The sequence below is a fragment of the Pongo abelii genome, chromosome 9, assembly GCF_028885655.2.
Source record: "Pongo abelii isolate AG06213 chromosome 9, NHGRI_mPonAbe1-v2.0_pri, whole genome shotgun sequence".
Classification (NCBI taxonomy): domain Eukaryota; kingdom Metazoa; phylum Chordata; class Mammalia; order Primates; family Hominidae; genus Pongo; species Pongo abelii.
The window spans coordinates 131,488,380-131,507,135 of record NC_071994.2 but is presented as its reverse complement, the minus strand read 5'-3'; the positions used below and the strand labels follow the sequence as shown (position 1 = coordinate 131,507,135).

Sequence of the window (18,756 nt, the reverse complement as noted above, 5' to 3'; positions counted from 1 at the left end):
TGCCCTTTGATTTGAAATCAATGAGTTGTAAAAGCATTTGTGTGTCTCACAGGGTAGTATCTATAACAGCATGGATTAACTCTTTGGGGTAAAACAAGTATGGAACAGTTTTTATGAGTTCTTTTTTTCCTGTTAACTAATATTCACATCAGTGAAAACATTTGAATTCTCATCAATCTTTTTAAATTTTCTTATTATAATTAAGCCCAACACATTTTCCCTTTTTTAAATTGACGTATAATAACTTTACAAGGTACATAGTGATATTTTCGTACATATCATGTATAGTGATCAGATCAGGGTAATTAGCATATTTATCATCTCAAACCTTTATTATTTCTTTGTGTTGAGAACATTTTCTTACAAACAGTTTTTCATGAGTTGGCTGGTTTTCTAGGAGAGACACTGAGTTTAGGCAGACCCGAGGAAAGTAAAATGAAAAGATCAGGAGTAGTATCTCTTGATGAGGCTGAAATACAAGCATAGTGAAAATTTAAACATAAGGCATTTTATTTCTTTTGATGATATTACAAAAAGAAAATCATGAATGAGTGATTCATAAATGAATAAACATTATTTTATTCACTTTTTTTTTCTGTGCAAAGTCCTGATTCCTGATTTTCCTATGACCTTATGTTCTTCAGCAGCACTTGTTTTTACAGTTAAGAGCTAATTACTATCCTGGACCCCTGGAGACTTGTGAACTTTCCAAAGGTCATTATAACTTAGTATCTGCTAAATGCAGCTCGAGAAGGCCCAAATGAAACAAAACTTAGAAACTGTGTTCTTAATCTTGTTTATCATTAATCTGGAGACAAATGGCCTTTATCTAGTTCATAGGAAAACTCAGGCGCTGGAGTCTGTGCACACACACACGTGCACATTCATGGTCAAATGTTTTGCCGAATCAGCTGAATTAAATGATTCATGGGAGGCAAACTTCTCTGTCAGCTACACATCAGATAATTGATGCTATTTATAATAGAAATGAAATAGGAGGCTAAAAACTAACAAAGAAAAGAATTCCTTGGAATTGCCGTTGTTTTCTTTGGAAGAAGGGAAGGAACCAGTGACTCAGTTTGGCAATACATTGATCTCATTAGAGAGAACAATGCCAGAGCATGGAGTAAAGCTGAATATATTGCAAATAAATGTGACATTGAGACATATTTCACAACGGACTGTTTCCTAGCAATCAGATTCAGTATAGGGAAAGGGCTGTGATAAATTCAAACGGGAGAAAAGAGACCAAACACAGAGTGAATCTCTTCTTTTTTTTTTTTTTTCTTTTGAGACTGAGTCTTGCTCTGTCGCCCAGGCTGGAGGGCAGTGGTGCAATCTCAGCTCACTGCAAGCTCCGCCTCTTGGGTTCACGCCATTCTCCTGCCTCGGCCTCCCGAGTAGCTGGGACTACAGGCGCCCGCCACCAGGCCCAGCTAATTTTTTTGTATTTTTCGTAGAGACGGGGAGAATGAATCTTTTCTAATCCCTTTTAACCAAACCCAAGAATCATGCCAATATTAAGAAAATGACAGAATGCTTTCCAGGTTATTAGAAATGTATCGTGAAGACGACATTTTTGTATGACTATGCAATGCAGATTATACAATATTTACTACACAATGTAGTCATAAGACTAAAAGAAAAGTTAACTATGATAATAGCTTTTATACATTAAGCACCTTTTATTGTTTTAGATATCTTATGTAACCTAAGCAAATTAATCCTCACAACAGACTTGAGAGTTTGCAGTATTACTTCTTTTGCAATTGTTGTATAGGAGGTTTGGAGATGATAAGGATAAAAGGAAAATAATGTAATCGTTAATTCACAACACACCTGAAATGCAAGGGATGTGGTATTCCTTACAAATACCCAGATGACCATAATGAAGACACATGTATCTGAAATAACTTTGGTAGAGGAAAAAGTTGTTTCTTTGTCGATGAAAAATATTTTATGGAGACTTAAGTTTTCATCCTGGGTTCATTCATTTCTAAACCTGCTTTTCCATAAAGTCTGTGAAATAAGAGACATAGGAAGCCTCACGTCTACCGTTCAGTGTGCCTTTTGACCCCTAGTTCTCAATCCAGTGCTGGATGGGTGGGGTGTTCTGAATCAGAACCGCCTACAGGAGCTTTTTCAAACCACACAGTCCCCCCATTGGTAGGAGAGATTCCGTGCTCTGAGAGGAAGACAGAACCAGCTGAGTTATTGTATCAAAGGGGCTTCAGAGGAATATGAGTGTGCACAGCAAAGACCTCTTGTTCTTCATAAATAGAACAGAGTGCTGATTCACTTCTAAGTGCCCCTTCTGACATCAGAAGGTGAGCTTTGTTTGGGCCCAGGACGAGTCTCTCAACACTAAAGTATTTCCTTAGTGATCTCATCACTCAGGGCCACCAGAAGACCCCATTAGAAAAGTTGAGTGGCATATTCTCACTGAAAAAGCCACAGGGAACTGCAGGTGGGGCACTCAGAAACATTCGGAGAGAGATGACAGACAATCTGAGACTATATAGAAGGGCTAGAATTCTAATTTGATACATACATCACCTGGAATTAAGTGTCCTGTTAATAGAAGACATTTGGAAGTTTCAGAGTGAGAGAGAGAGAGAGAGAGAAAGAGAAAGAGAAAGACATAGAGCAAGCAACTGTATGTAGATGGCAATTATAATCTTGATTTCAAAGACATCTTCCTTGTTTTATGACTGTTCCTTATTCACAGCTTCCTGTCTCTGTTATGAGTGAAATATGTATACTTTAATTTTGAAGATCTTGATTTGAATGATCTTAAATTCCTTTCCTATTCTTGAATTAACTCTTTTTTTCTGTGTGTATTAGGTACCTGCATGTGTGTATGTATATGTTTGTACAGAGATATTATTTCATTAGTCAGAAAACCTGATCTAATTTAAAAGCTAAATTGCCTCTTTATAAATGCAAGGACCAGTGATGCTGATGGTGCCCCTTTCACAACTGGCTTCTAGTTTTTCACATGATCTTTGTCTCTGGTGTTAGCTGGCTATGCAAGGTCTCTTCAGCTCACTGTTTCTTGGTGAGCTCTTCTATATAATGTGCCTGGTGAAACCTCTTCTGGATGTAAATAACTAGGATGTCTCTGAAACATGTGACACTTCCCCACTATTAACAAGGTAACAGTCTGATATTAACATTTATTTCTTAGTATTTGTGGTATTACTTTTATCCTGTCCTGTTAAATCTGGGTATCATTTATATACATTATAGTTACTGTGGGATGGAATGACCACAGTTCATGATCACTTTTATCATTTACTGAGCTTACATTTCATGAAAAATATTTAAGAACACATTCTATTTAATTTAGTGATCTTTAAAGTCATATTGTGTCCGGAATTGGTGGGTTCTTGGTCTCACTGACTTCAAGAATGAAGCCGCGGACCCTCGCGCTGAGTGTTACAGCTCTTAAGGTGGCGCGTCTGGAGTTTGTTCCTTCTGATGTTCGGATGTGTTCCGAGTTTCTTCCTTCTGGTGGGTTTGTAGTCTCGCTGGCTTCAGGAGTATAGCTGCAGACCTTCCCGGTGAGTGTTACAGCTCATAAAAGCAGTGTGGACCCAAAGAGTGAGCAGTAGCAAGATTTATTGCAAAGAGAGAAAGAACAAAGCTTCCACAGCGTGGAAAGGGACCCCAGCGATTTGTCACTGCTGGCTCGGGCAGCCTTTCATTCTCTTATCTGGCCCCACCCACATCCTGCTGATTGGTAGAGCCGAGTGGTCTGTTTTGACAGGGTGCTGATTGGTGCGTTTACAATCCCTGAGCTAGACACAAAGGTTCTCCACCTCCCCACTAGATTAGCTAGATACAGAGTGTGGACACAAAGGTTCTCCAAGTTCCCACCAGAGTAGCTAGATACAGAGTGTCTATTGGTGCATTCACAAACTCTGAGCTAGACACAGGGTGCTGATTGGTGTGTTCACAAACCTTGAGCTAGATACAGAGTGCCGATTGGTGTATCCACAATCCCTGAGCTAGACATAAAGGTTCTCCAAGGCCCCACCAGAGTAGCTAGACACAGAGTGTAGACCGGTGCATTCACAAACCCTGAGCTAGACACAGGGTGCTGATTGGTGTATTTACAACCCCTGAGCTAGGCATAAAGGTTCTCCACCTCCCCCACCAGATTCAGGAGCCCAGCTGGCTTCACTCAGTGGGTCCCGCACTGGGCTGCAGGTGGAGCTGCCTGCCAGTCCGGCACCGTGCGCCCGCACTCCTCAGCCCTTGGGTGGTTGATGGGACTGGGCGCCGTGGAGCAGGGGCCGGCGCTCGTCGGGGAGGCTCGGGCTGCACAGGAGCCCACGGAGGGGGTGGGAGGCTCAGGCATGGCGGGCTGCAGGTCCCCAGCCCTGCCCCGCGGGAAGGCAGCTAAGGCCCGGCGAGAAATTGAGCACAGCAGCTGCTAGCCCAGGTACTAAGCCCCTCACTGCCCGGGGCCGGTGGGGCCCGCCGGCCGCTCCAAGTGCGGGGTTCGCGGAGCCCACGCCACGCCCACCCGGAACTCGCGCTGGCCCGCAAGCGCCGCGCGCAGACCCGGTTCCCGCCCGCGCCTCTCCCTCCACACCTCCCCGCAAGCTGAGGGAGCCGGCTCCGGCCTCAGCCAGCCCAGGAAGGGGCTCCCACAGTGCAGCGGCGGGCTGAAGGGCCCCTCAAGTGCCACCAAAGTGGGCGCCCAGGCAGAGGAGGCGCCGAGAGCGAGCGAGGGCTGTGAGGACTGCCAGCACGCTGTCACCTCTCAATATGAGGTAACTGTTCAAGCCCAGTTTTATAGAAAAATAAACTAAGATTTAGATATATTGAACTTTCCTAAGACAGCAGAGCTAGTAAGTGACAGAACCATTGAGTCAAATTGTGATCACATGAACCAAAAAATTCATACTGCTCAGCCTTAGAAAATGCAGGTCATAAATTTTATTAATCATTCATTCAACAAGTATTTGTGGAGCACAATGCCACGCAATAACCATTGTTCTAGGCACTAAATTACAGCAACAAATAGGAAGAAGCAGCAATGAGGATTCTACTCCCTACCTGAATTGCCTGATCAAAACTCTCTGCCACTTTGCCTCTGCTGTCCCTGGGATGTTGCTAAGCAGTGTTCAGCTTCTACTCAAAATCCATTATTAAGGATCAACAGTCGTCTTTAATTTAAATTCAGTAGCTGTGATTTCCTATCAGCCCCTTCAGAGGAGGATACTATCATTCCCACAGGGTCCCTAGAATTTCCCATTTTTACATGCCCTGTGATTGCAACTTTCAGTTCTGCACAACCAGAAAAGCTATGAATGGTGCATTTTCTCCATTCTTTTCACTCTTTCCACCTCTGCCTCTCAACAGGGACATCTGTTTTCTATTACAAAACAGGCTGACAAGGTGCTGGTCTGGAGCAGAGTCTCTTTGGCAGGTAATTTTGATGAGGCCCAGAGGTAAGGGGGTGGGTGTTTCTGATGGGTTTCCGGTCCTGTTATCAGCCACGTCCAGCAACCCCAGACATGGCCGCTGTCTGTACATAGGGCTGATTTCTGGCTTGGAGCCCATGCCTGCTGAGAGCCTCAGTCATTCATCAGGGCTAATCCATTAACTTTTTCTACTTAGGCCGAGGAAGCCTGGGAATGAGGCAAACATTCAGTCTCCCTCTGGCAAAGAACTTGGTCATTGAACACTCGGTAGTAACCCTACCAGTTCTGACTGGGCACTCATACTTTGATTTTTTGGTGGTTGTTGTTCTCATTTTAGAAAAGTAAGGTAGCAATTCTAAATACTAACAAATAGACTTAGTACAGAGAGAAAGTAAATACCATGTGAGAAAATACTCCCCTCGACAGTGAGCTATCTGCAGAAGAGAGGATCCAGTGATATTTTTTGCACAGGGAAGTTTTCTCTATGGCTTCAAACCAGACTTTATATTGCCTTTGGTTTTGGGAAAATACAGGTATCTTAGCAACAAGGCCCAACTAAAACCTACTGAGCTTTGTAACCTGAGTCCTGTTCTACTTACTGCCCTTCTAGTGGGTACTTCCAGAAACTGGCTTTCCCCTGCACTCAACTTTACTGTTTAGATGGAAAAACACAGCTGGAAAAGACCTAGTAAGATTTGTCATTAAGAAAAAAATTGTTCTTAGCCTTAATTGGCTTTGCTACATTAGAACGCCTTCTTTTTCTGAAGAACACCAGATGTCAGGAGACTTGGTATGTAGTCCAACTCTGTGATTAACAATAACATTAATAACAAAACATAACAGAAGCATTTAACATTCAATGACATTTAACACTAACAATATCAGGCTATTACTCTGTGTTAATATGGACTAATGTATGCATGTAACATACATTGTGTGATTTAAACTTCATCACAGCTCTGACAATGTAGTTGTTATCAGCATTGTCTCTTTTTTACAAATGAAACGAAGCCTTAGAGAGGTGAAATAACTTGTTCTAGGATAATACTTATTAAAATATGAAGGTAGAATTTATACCTAGCTTTATCTGTTTCCTCATGTGGAAAGTAGGGATGGGGACAGGGATTAGAGCGTGTTTGTAAGTTTCCTTAAAATGCCATCATCCTTAAGGAAAAAAAATGACAGGATATTGTATCAGGCTCTAACATATTATATGAAGCTTACATTAGTAATGGTGGTGATGATACCAAGTGGATTTACAGAGTTCTAAATAACTTATAAAACTTTCATTTTATTACTGATATGAACTGAATGTGACCCCCTCGAATTCATATGTCGAAGCCCTAATTCCCATCGTGATGGTATTGGGGGGTTAGGCCCTTCAGACATGAATTCAGTTCAGGTAAGGTCCCAAGAGGAGTCCCATGATGGGATTAGCACCCTTATAAGAAGAGGGAGAGTCTAGAAGGAGCGCTGTCTCTCTGCCATGTGAGGCTGCAGCAAGGCAATGGTCGTCTGCAATCTAGGAAGAGAGCCCTCACCAGAAACCATGTCACTGGCAGCTTGATTTGGACTTTCAGCCTCCAGAACTGTGAAATATGGGTAAATGTCTTTGTCTAAGCCACCCAGTCTATGATATTTAGTTGTAGCAGTCTAGGGAGAACAATGCAATTACCATATTTGATTGCCACAATTAATCACCTTTCTAGGACGGTTAGAGTAAGTACGACTCTTTCGTTGTTACAGACAAGAAAATTGAAGCTCAGAGGTTTACTTCTTCCAGACGCATGCCTGCAAGTGTCTTCACATGTGGCTCCTAGCCTTGATATTCTCCCATCGCTGTCTGAGTTTACCGCCTGTGTGTACAATGTATTCTATACAGGAGATATTCTAATGGGACTTTAACCACAAGCATGCACCCGGTCTCAGAACTCTCCTTATGTATGCAAATATCATGATGCTGATTTCAGATGGAGCTTACCAGGGCCCTCAATTCGTAGATGGGTTGTAACAAAAAATTACATAGGAATTTGTACTTTTTTTTTTTTTTTTTGCACAGGGAAGTTTTCTCTGGAATGAATAATGACATAGAGCTTTGTACTTTTATTTTACTTTATTTTTTTATTTTTTGAGACAGAGCCTTACTCTGTTGCCCAGGCTGGAGTGCAGTGGTACAAGCTCAGCTCACTGCAACCTCCACTTCCTGGGTTCAAGCAATTTTCCTGCCTCAGCCTCCCAAGTAGGTGGGACTATAAGTGCGCACCACCATGCCTGGCTAATTTTTGTATTTTTAGTAGAGATGGGGTTTCACCTTGTTGGCCAGGCTGGTCTCGAACTCCTGACCTTAGGTGATCCACACGCCTCAGCCTCCTAAAGTGCTGGGATTACAGGCATAAGCCACCATGCCCAGCCTGGACTTTGTACTTATAATTCTGTAATTTTGAGAAATTTGAGTAGAATCCTTTTCCAGAATCAGAAATTTAAGCTCCTGCCAAGAACGCTTTTCTCTCTCAGTCGCTCTTGCTCAGATGCATAAAATCTCCTCAGTACCCAGCCCTGATTGCTCTCTGGGCTTAGTAGAAATCCCTGCTGAAGAGCCATTTCGACCATGAAGGCAGCAGAGTTGTCCCGGACAGAGAAGCCCAAAGGTCCAGAGTGCCCTGAACATTCTGCACAGCTACCTCTCTGGGCTCTGACCAACTGGCTTCTTTTCATGGCTGTCTGGAGATATACTCCTTGGAGACCAAAACTTTGGGTTCCAATACCTACCCTGATTATATTTCCATGCACATATTTGGGGGAAATTAAGTCTTCATTAGCAAAGTCATTTGAATGACCTCTGACATGCTCAGCATCCTAATCACGGTGGAGGTGAGAGAGAGAAAAGGAAGGAAGGCAAGAGAAGCAGTGCTAAGGGAGCTTCTTGCCTGCAGAGCTGCAGAGGTTGTGTTTGCTCCCATTTGTCCTCCTTCAGGCTGTCCCAGAACACTAGTGATGAGCTTTTCACTGGATGTGGTTGAGACACAGCAGCACCCACATCACCCCTTCCCACCATTTTATCTCTTACTGCACAAAACACATTTAGTTGTGGGTCTGACCCTTGACCCCAAATTCTGAACCAGAACTCACTGAGTCCTTCAGGTTCTCTTTGAGGAATCTGCATAGCCACAAGGGTTCAATGACAGGTACTTTTTGGTCTGGGCTTAATTTTCTTGTAATTTGTTTCCTCTACCTGGACACAATATTCTTGGGGAAGTGCCCTTCTTAACCAACATAGACACGGAGGCTAAGTGGACAAATTCCATGTCATCCCCAGAGGGTCCCCCCGCCTGGGGGAGTAAGCAAAACTTGGTGTTGCAAACGCCTACACTTCTTTCACACTATAGGTTACAATTCTGGAATATTTGACTCATCTACCTCTCTCTTATTCAGATATAGATAAAATGAATGCCAGGCAGGTAGCTGTGTGGGAAGGGTTTGGTTGAGGCTATGAGAATATAGAATATTTCACAGATTTTTCAAGTGATAAGGATTGAGCATATGACAGGAGTAGAGTAAGGGGTACATTGAAAATGTGGACTGTGTAGGGTCATTGGATCATTGAATGGTGAAACACCCACACCCACAGACACCGAATGTCTCAAGAACTGGGCTTTGTACTTATTTCTTCTTTTGTACAAATCCCTCTATCATTGTGTCAGATTTTATTTATTTATTTATTTTTCAACTTCATATTATGTTGTAGAGCCATTAACATTCATAGCATTAAAACTAGACTTTATGAGACCAAATAGTACCCTGTGAAGTTTACTTCTAAGTGGTTTGCCTTCAGGGACTCTGAATTGGCCCAAACATCTTCAAGACATCTAACCTTGGTGAACCTTAAATTTCACAACTAGAAATCTAGTTCTTTGATTTCATAAATCTTGACATTCTAGTGGTCATAAGGAACTTAATGACATGTTCAGGCCTTAGAGTCAGAACAATCTGAATTCAGATCTCTACCACGCATGTGATATTCACCTTCATTTGTAAAATGAGAATAATGAAGTACTACCAACCTCTAGTGTGATTTTAAGAATTAAGTAAGGGAGTTTTTGAAATGCTCTGCAAAATGCCTTGTTATTGGAGTCAATTGTGTTATCATGCTTGCCATTCTCCCCACAGCCAAACCTCAAACTGTGGCAAGCATTACTCAGCTCCAAGAACTGTGTTCATACCAGGTTGTATCCACACTAGATTTGACTAACTTCAGTGATAGCATCTTACTGCCTCCTGAGATTGCCAAGTAATTTTTCAAAATTGTAATTGCTAGAGAATTCTTTCTTAATTTGAAGCTAATCTTCTAACGTCCATATATGGATTTTCATTAGAGACCTTGGAGCAAAAGAATGCAAGTCAGTGACAGCTGTTCTAGTATCTGAGAGAATTTGTGTTGATGGCCTCCTTTCTTCCTTCTCCTTGTTCTCTCACTTCTTCCAACTATGATGTGGTTGGGTGCCCTTACCATGGTAGCTGTTCTGCTTATAAATATGCTACTTCTTCTTTTTTGTTGTTGTTGTTTTTTGAGACAGATTCTCGCTCTTGTCCCCCAGGCCTGGAGTGCAGTGGCACGATCTCAGGTCACTGCAACCTCCGCCTCCTGGGTTTGGCCTCCCAAGTAGCTGGGATTACAGGCGCCTGCCACCACACCCAGCAATTTTTGTATTTTTAGTAGAGATGGGGTTTCACCATGTTGGCCAGGCTGGTCTCGAACTCCTGACCTCAGGTGATCCAGCTGCCTTGGCCTCCCAAATGGCTGGGATTACAAGCATGAGCCACCACACCCATCTATATGCTATTTCTTTAAGATCCTTTTTAAATTCTCTAGGTTTGGAAACCCTGTAGCCCTCACTAAGCTCCTGAATTTAGGTATTTTCCCTTAATAAAAGAAAAAAAAGTTAATTAATAAATGCTCACTTATCCATTATCAAAATGGAACAACTGTTAATATTTTTCCAGTTTTCTTTACACTTTTTTGAAGGCAAAGAACGTAATAGGTAAAATTGAGACCCCTGTGATGTCCTTCCTAATTTGCATTCCCTTCCCTTCCAGAGCTAGCGATTAAGAAGTATTTGATGTGCATCCAGTTCTATATATGTACCCTTTAACTATAACATATGCACATATATAAAAAATATATAGTTTATACATATTTGCAAAGCTATATCATTCATTTGCATTATTTAAATTAAATACAGTACATGTAAAGTTTTCTAACTTGCTTTTTCATTCAATATTATATTTTCAAAGCAGATTCATGACGATACATAGTAGGTTATTCTTTTTAACTGTAGCATATTTTATTATATGAACATATCACAATTTATCCATGTATCTAACTATGTATCTTTATTCACTACCACTTGACTTTTGCATTATTTCCCCTTTTTGCTACAACATTGTTGTATGGGACATCCTTGTATATAGTTATCTTTACTCTGTAAGAGTTCATAGATTTTCTCTAGGCCAAACACACACACAGGGAAGCATTCTCACCTTGGATGGCTGGGTTACAGAGTATAAACGTTTTGGGGTGATGCCACTGCTCTTTGTGATGGTTCTATTAGCATACTCTCATCAGTATTAAATGAGAGTTCCGATTTGCTCTCATTCTTGGCTAAACATTGATATTTTTGCCTGTCTGGTGGATTTTAAAGTGTGTCTTACTTCTTAAAAATGTTCCTGATCATTTTTATAGGTGAGCATGTTTTCACTTGCATTTAACATATGCAGTTTTCCATTTCAGTTTGTCATTTTCCATGAGTGACACATGAAGATACTTAGCCCATTTTTCTATTACGTTCTTTGATATTTTTGTATTGAATATATTTATTTTCATATTCTGAGTGTAGACTTATATGTGCTGAACATATTTCCTCTCAGTGGCCTTTAATTTTGTTTTATATACCATTATTTATGCATAAATTTTAAGTCTAAATTGGTCGGGTTTATCAGAGTTTTTCTTTATGATTTTGTCTTTTTGTGTCTGCTTTAATAAAGCTTTCCCTACTCTGAAATCTTAAATATGTGCACCTATATTTTCTCCTAATAAAGTTTTTTTAACATTTATATTTTAATTTATTTTATTAATATGAAATAAAAAATCATTTATGCATACTATATATTACATATAATATATGCAAAATACATATTGTGTATATGGATAGATAGCTCTCCCAGTGCCACTTACTAAATACTTCATTCTTTTACTGTGCTAATTATATCTTCACCCATGTCCAATTTAGACTTTGTTCCCTCTATCAAGTTTATATTTTAATGACTGTATTTTTCACTTTATGATTTGGGATTGGTTGGTTTTATTATCCACCTGTGTTCAGTATCTATGTCTGTTGTTCCATAACACCATTTTTATTTCATGATTTTCACCTCCAGTTTTTAAGGATCTTGAAGATTTTAATGTCAGTATTTTCAATACTGTCAGGAGTGAATTTTTGTCTGAAATGTTTTATTTTGTAGGCAATCTCTTCTGAGTCTTTTTCTTTATGTACTTTGTAATTTCCATTTGCAAACTCTTCTTGTGTAAGGAGATGTTTTTCCTCTGCCTCTCTGTACTTTCACTTCCCTGCTTTCCCCTGGGACCCCTTTCCCATCCTCAGAAGGGCAGAACCATTCTTTCCATCATTGCCCATTCTGCCCTGTGACTGGGATGGCAGGAGCCAGGCCATGGGCCGGCAGACCAGCACTTGAGTGACACAGCTTTGTGTAAACTGTGGGCTCAGCCTCCTCTCTTTACCACTGCGCCCTGTGCCAATGAATTTTGTTTTTGTCCTATACAGTGTGTGGGTTGTTTTGAACACCATGGTCCCTAAGAGTCAAATTTATTGCTTATGTATTTTAGCTATTTTCTGGCTGACGAGGAGGTTTCTTTCATTTTGTAAAACTAGTGTGGTTTTTCTTTTCACTTGAAATATGATTTTGCAACATTACATATTCAGAGGATATGCACTGACCAGAAATTGGGGTTCGGTGTGTTTTTCCCTTTTTTGACCATTGCCAAAAAACTGTCTTTCAAGAAGTGGAAACTACTCTGACTAATCAATCACAGTGAATGAAAGGATGAGTAGAGCGAAAGCATCGCATTTCCAATTCTGGTACAGTGGTCTGGAACAGACCAGAGCAGTGTGTCCTCAGTTTGTTGTACAGAATGACCTAGAGATTCAGGGTTGTTTTTTTTTTTTTTTTTTTTTTTTTGAGACAGAGTCTCACTCTGTTGCCCAGGCTGGAGTGCAGTGGCTTGATCTCAACTCACTGTAACCTCTGCCTCCCGGGTTCAAGCGTTTCTCTTGTCTCAGCCTCCCGTGTAGCTGGGATTACAGGTGTGCACCACCACGCCCGGCTAATTTTTGTATTTTTAGGAGAGATGGGGGTTTCGCCATGTTGGCCAGGCTGGTCTCGAACTCCTGATCTCAGGTGATCCACCCGCCTCGGCCTCCCAAAGTGCTGGGATTATGGGCATGAGCCACTGTGCCCAGCCAATTCAGGTTTTTTTTAAGGGTTCCAAAGTTGATTCTTATGCTCAGGAAGGCTTGGGAAGCACAGATCTCAAGGAATGTGCTCTGGGTGAGGAAGTCAGAAAGCATGATGTTCAGCTCTAACTCTTTTTCTTAAAATCTAAATTTTATTGAGCCAAGTCCTCTGTGGGCTCTGATTCTCTCACATGTAAAATGAAAGGGCTGTATTGTACAGTCCCTGAGAACATTTTACATTCTGAATACACTTAATTCTTATACTAGTGAACCTTTTTTTTTTTTTTAAAGTAATTTTAGCATCCACACTCTACTCTTGACTTGGGTTGAGATTGTAGTTAATTAAAACCTCAGGCCTTTTTCCATGTGTTATTCTCAAGCCAACATCTCTCCAGTCTGCAATTAGTTTTTGCATGCAGCTAAGGACTTACTATATTTTTCTGCCTAAATTTACTTTAATATTTGTAAACATTTTTAATGCACTGTAATATGCATAAAGATAAATGGGCATATTCCAGGAATATATTTGCTAATTTTTTACCAGCTACACCTGTGCATCCAGCACCCAGCTAAAAGAACAGACTATTTGCACCACCCCAGAGCCCTTCTTTGTATTCCTTTCCAGACATTACCCATCTCCCCGTGAGAAACCTCTACTATGGCTTCTAACACATTTGTTTTGCTCTTTTGGGATGTATATAGAATCACAAATATATACTGGCTTCCTTTGTTTAATATTATGTTTTTGACAGTTATGCATCTTGGTACATAGATTTATAGATCATTAATTCTCATCGTTGTGTAGTATTCCATGGTGTAAAATACACCATGCTTATCCGTTCTACTGATGGTGAGCATTTTGGTAATTTCCAACTTTGGCTACTGTGAATAATGCTGCTATGAAAGTTCTAGTAAATGTATTTTGGTGAATATACGTTTGTACTTCTCTTGGGTATATAACTAAAAGTGATATTACTAAGCAATAGTTCACTTACATATTTAGTTTCAGTAGATACTGCTACACTGTTTTCCAATGTGGCTGACTCAACTAAACCTCCCACTCACGGTGTATTAGTCTTCCAGTCGCTCCACCTCTTTGCCACATTTAGAATTTTTCATCGTAGTTATTGTAGCTTGTGTGTTGTGGTATCACATTGTGGTTTTAATTAGTAATTACCAATGATTAATCCAGTTGAATGATTTTTTTCACATGATTATTGGCAATCTTGATGTTATCTTTTGTGAAGTATCTACTCAAGTCTCTTGAGCATTTTTTCAATTGGGTATTTGCCTTTGTCTCATCAATTTGTTTTAGTACTTCATCTATTTTAGGTATAACTCCTTTTAAAGTATATTTATTGTAAATACGTTCTCCTGCTCTATGGATTACATTTTCACTCGGTTGTTTCTTTTGAGAAACAGAATTTCTTAATTTTTCTATAGTTTAATTTATGATTTTTACCTTTATGTTTGATGCCTTTGTGTCCTGTTTAAAAATGGCTATTCTGAAGTTACAAAGGTGCTCCTCTAGAATGTTTATTGTTTTACTCTTAACATTTAGATCTGTAATCTGTAATCCATCTGAAATGAAATATTTTGTTTGTTGGTTGCCTAGTTGGTATGATATGAGGCATGACTGTCTCTCTCTCTCTGTATACATACTTATGCATATATATATACACATATATGCATATATATGTACACACACATACACATATGTACACACATACACATAGGTGTATGTACATACATACACATGTACACACATATTTTTCTTTTGCCAGAATTATTTTCTTACAGTCTAACATCCAAATTTAGCAATTACTCCCTGCCTCATATCTCCTACAAATATAATTAGCATGCCATTAATACCAGCACAATAACTTTTTGTTAAATAATTAAAATTAATTTAAAATTGAAGTAGACATGTATTCTTAGGAGTCTTCTGTTGAAATGCAAATACATTTGGAGAGGTAGCACACTGAAATTTTGTAACACATATACACCTATTAGTGATTTATAAATCAGAAAGTCAGGTGCTTTTAGCAGCCCTATGGGAATTAGGTGAGAAATAGTTCTGAGAAACAGGATGGTGGTGAGGGTTAGCCAGTATGTGGTGCCTGGCTGGAAAGCGCCGGCCTGGGCAGGATGCTGAAGCCAGGGCAATGTGCTAACTTAAGGCCAGAAGTGTCAGCGAGCTCTGAGAAGTGGGATGGAAAGGCAGGAAAGAAAAATATTGCTTGCCTTTAAATTGCATGCAGGGCTGACTAAGAGTAACTAACTGTGATAATTTGTTTTTCCATAGAAGTACTAGCAAAGGACAATGAATGTTTCCATTACCCTCGCCCCCTCAACTTGTCATGCCAGTCCCCATGAGTCACCCGGCTTTCCCCAGTCTCAGTTTCTCCTCTTCATAGAGGGAGATGGGTGGATGGCTGTCTTATCACTCTCTGTGCTGGAGCCTACTGCAGTTGTAGGGTTGCAAGACTCAAATGAGACTCCATAACCAGAAATAAATGATCTTCACTGCATCTCAGAAGACTACTTTGTTACCCACTTCAACCTCCACCCCTTTATGTGTGAGGCTGAATGCGAGAGTGTGTGTGTCAGAATTTAAGACCAATCTACCAGAATGCAAGCTTGGCATTTAAGGATATTCTCTGGAGAGAGGATCCATGATAGTGGAATCACCCCAGCAGAGGCTGAGGTGACAAACATTGAGGGGGGACATAGAAGAAGCATCAGGGGAGGTAGTATAGAGTCTACGAAGGATGTTTCGACTCCTGGTTTTATATAAGAAGTTGGGTCTGTGCTCACTCCACATGGGAAGTGCATCTGGCCCTTCTTGCACCTCAGTTATTAACATCTGCCTGTTCTTAGACTGAATATATTTTAACACTATATTTACATATACTAGTGCTGATAATTTTTTAACTGAAAAAAAATTTCTGGAGAAAATGACATTAAGGTTATTTAATTCCTTCATCAATTTGGTATCCAGAGTTAAATCACCTCAATTTTTAAAAAAAAAATTATTTTACTAAACTTGTTTTCATCTGGGCAAATCCCTTTTAGTGTAAATTTTATAAAAAATGTCTCCTTTGAATTTAAATCAATTTTTACCCATATGCAATTGTAAACTATCTTTTGTGGCCATAACTCCTACAGAGTCCAAATTTCATGTCTAAAAATGTTAGATCTAAATTTCTGAGAATATTTTGATATTTTAACAAATATTGTCATCAATATTTACTGTGTATAATTTTACTTATTTTCAGTCTATCTAAAATGATTTCTATCAAGTTTATTTTTTGTCTGTTTAATCATAAGGTGATTATTTGCTCAATGTTTCACTTTCAACAATTTTACTGTGTGGAGTTTTAGCTATTGTTAATTTATTTTTGTGTTGATTGCTTCTACTATGCTTGATTTTTTTTTTTTTTTTTTTTGAGATGGAATCTTGCTCTGTCACCCAGGCTGGAGTGCAGTGGCATGATCTTGGCTCACTGTAACCTCTGCCTCCCAGGTTCAGGTGATTGTCCTGCCTCAGCCTCCCAAGCAGCTGGGATTACAGGCATGCACCACTACACTCGACTAATTCTGTATTTTTAGTAGAGATGGGGTTTCACCATGTTGGCCAGGCTGGTCTAGAACTCCTGACCTCAGTTGATCAACCTGCCTTGCCCTCCCAAAATGCTGGGATTACAGGTGTGAGCCACTGCACCTAGCTGCTGCTTGATTTTTTAATAATGTGTCAATCGTGTAAATGTTTACTTTACCAGCTAGTTATGATTCTTGACTTAATTTTTTATCTGTAATGGCAGGTTCAAAATGTTCACGAGTAAGTTTCACTTTTACTTTTCTAAATCTGCATTAAAATGGCCTTGTACTTGAAAAAAAATCTTTTTTTCTTCTTTAGAAATACATGTTCCATATTTCTCTACACAGATACAGAGGAAGGGGAAAATATATGTTCCTGTGGTAAGCAATCCCTTACACGTGGAGCCAAGGTAGAAAACAGGCAGGAATGATAAGAAATCTGAAGTGAGGACTGGCTCTGAGAATAGCCATATCTAGTGGCAGCTGTGAGAGACCTATAACCAATGACAAGTGATGTCTTGGCTTGTAAAAAAGTCCTGACTTTTTAATAATTGCCATTCTGACTGGCATGAGATGGCATCTTACTTTGGTTTTGATTTGCATTTCTCTAATGATCAGTGATATTGAATTTTTTGATATTGAATTTTTTTGCATATGTTTGTTGACTGCATAAATGTCTTCTATTGAGAAGTGTCTGTTCACATCCTTTGCCCACTTTTTAATGTTTTTTTTTCTCATAAACATGTTTAATTTCCTTATAGATTCTGGATATTAGACCTTTGTCAGATGGATAGACTGCAAAAGTTTTCTCCCATTTTGTAGGTTGTCTGTCTGATGATAGTTTCTTCTGCTGTGCAGAAACTCTTTAATTAGATCCCATTTGTTAATTTTTGCTTTTGTTGCAATTGCTTTTGATGTATTTGCCATGAAATCATTTCCTGTGCCTATTTCCTGAATAGTATTACTAGATTTTGTTCTAGGACTTTTATAGTTTTGGGTTGTAAATTTAAGACTTTAATCCATTTTAATTTAATTTTTGTAAATGGTATAAAGAAGGAGTCCAGTTCCAATTTTCTGCACATGGCTAGCCAGTTCTCCCAGCACCATTTATTAAATAAGGAATTATTTCCCCATTGCTTGTTTTTGTCAGGTTTGTCAAAGATTAGATGGTTGTAGATGTGCGGTCTTACTTCTGAGTTCTCTACTCTGTTCCATTGGTCTATGTGTCTGTTTTTCTATCAGTACCATGCTGTTTTGGTCACTGTAGCCTTGTAGTGTAATCTTAAGTCTATTTGTGAGAATGTAAATTAGTTTAACCATTGTGGAAGACAGTGTGGTGATTCCTGAAAGACCTTGAACCAGAAATACCATTTGACCCTGCAATTCCGTTACTGGGTATATACCCCCCAAAATATAAATCATTCTGTTATAAAGATACATGCACATGTATGTTATATTGCAACATTATTCACAACAGCAAAACTATGGAATCAACCCAAATGCCCATCAATAATAGATTGGATAAAGAAAATGTGGTGGCCAGGCCCAGTGGCTCACGCTTGTAATCCCAGCACTTTGGGAGGCCAAGGTGGGTGGATCACGAGGTCAGGAGATCCAGGCCAACATGGTGAAACCCGGTCTCTACTAAAAATACGAAAAATTAGCTGGGTGTGGTGGTGTACACCTGTAATCCCAGCTATTCTGGAGTCTGAGGCAGGAGAATCACTTGAACCCGGGAGACAGAGGTTGCAATGAGCCAAGATTGCGCCACTGCACTCCAGCCTGGCAATAGAGCGAGACTCCGTCTCTTAAAAACAAAATAATAAAAAATAAAAGAAAAAGAAAATGTGGTACGTGGTACATATACACCATGGAATACTATGTAGTCATAAAAAGGAATGAGATCATGTCCTTTGCAGGACATGGATGGAGCTGGAAGCCATTATCCTCAGCAAACTAACACAGGAGCAGAAAACCAAACATCACTTGTTCTCACGTATGAGTGGGAGCTGAACAATGTGAACACATAGACACAGGAAGGGAACAACACACACTGGGGTCTGTCAGAGGGAGGGGGAAAAGCATCAGGAAATACAGCTTATGCATGCTGGGCTTAATACCTAGTTGATGGGGTGACAGGTGCAGCAAATCACCATGGCACGCATTTACCTATGTAACAAACCTGCACATCC

At 39.9% G+C, this 18,756-nt stretch overlaps 1 long non-coding RNA gene across 1 annotated transcript in view; it reads right to left on the bottom strand.

Annotated features, from left to right (window-relative positions):
• Positions 1 to 305: 305 nt before the first annotated feature.
• LOC112135539 (uncharacterized) overlaps positions 306 to 18,756 on the bottom strand; it is a 32,447-nt gene continuing 13,996 nt past the window's right edge. Inside the window, exon 4 of the long non-coding RNA XR_002916816.2 lies at positions 306 to 469. This is a non-coding gene — a long non-coding RNA (uncharacterized LOC112135539). The remainder of the gene's footprint in view (positions 470 to 18,756) is intronic.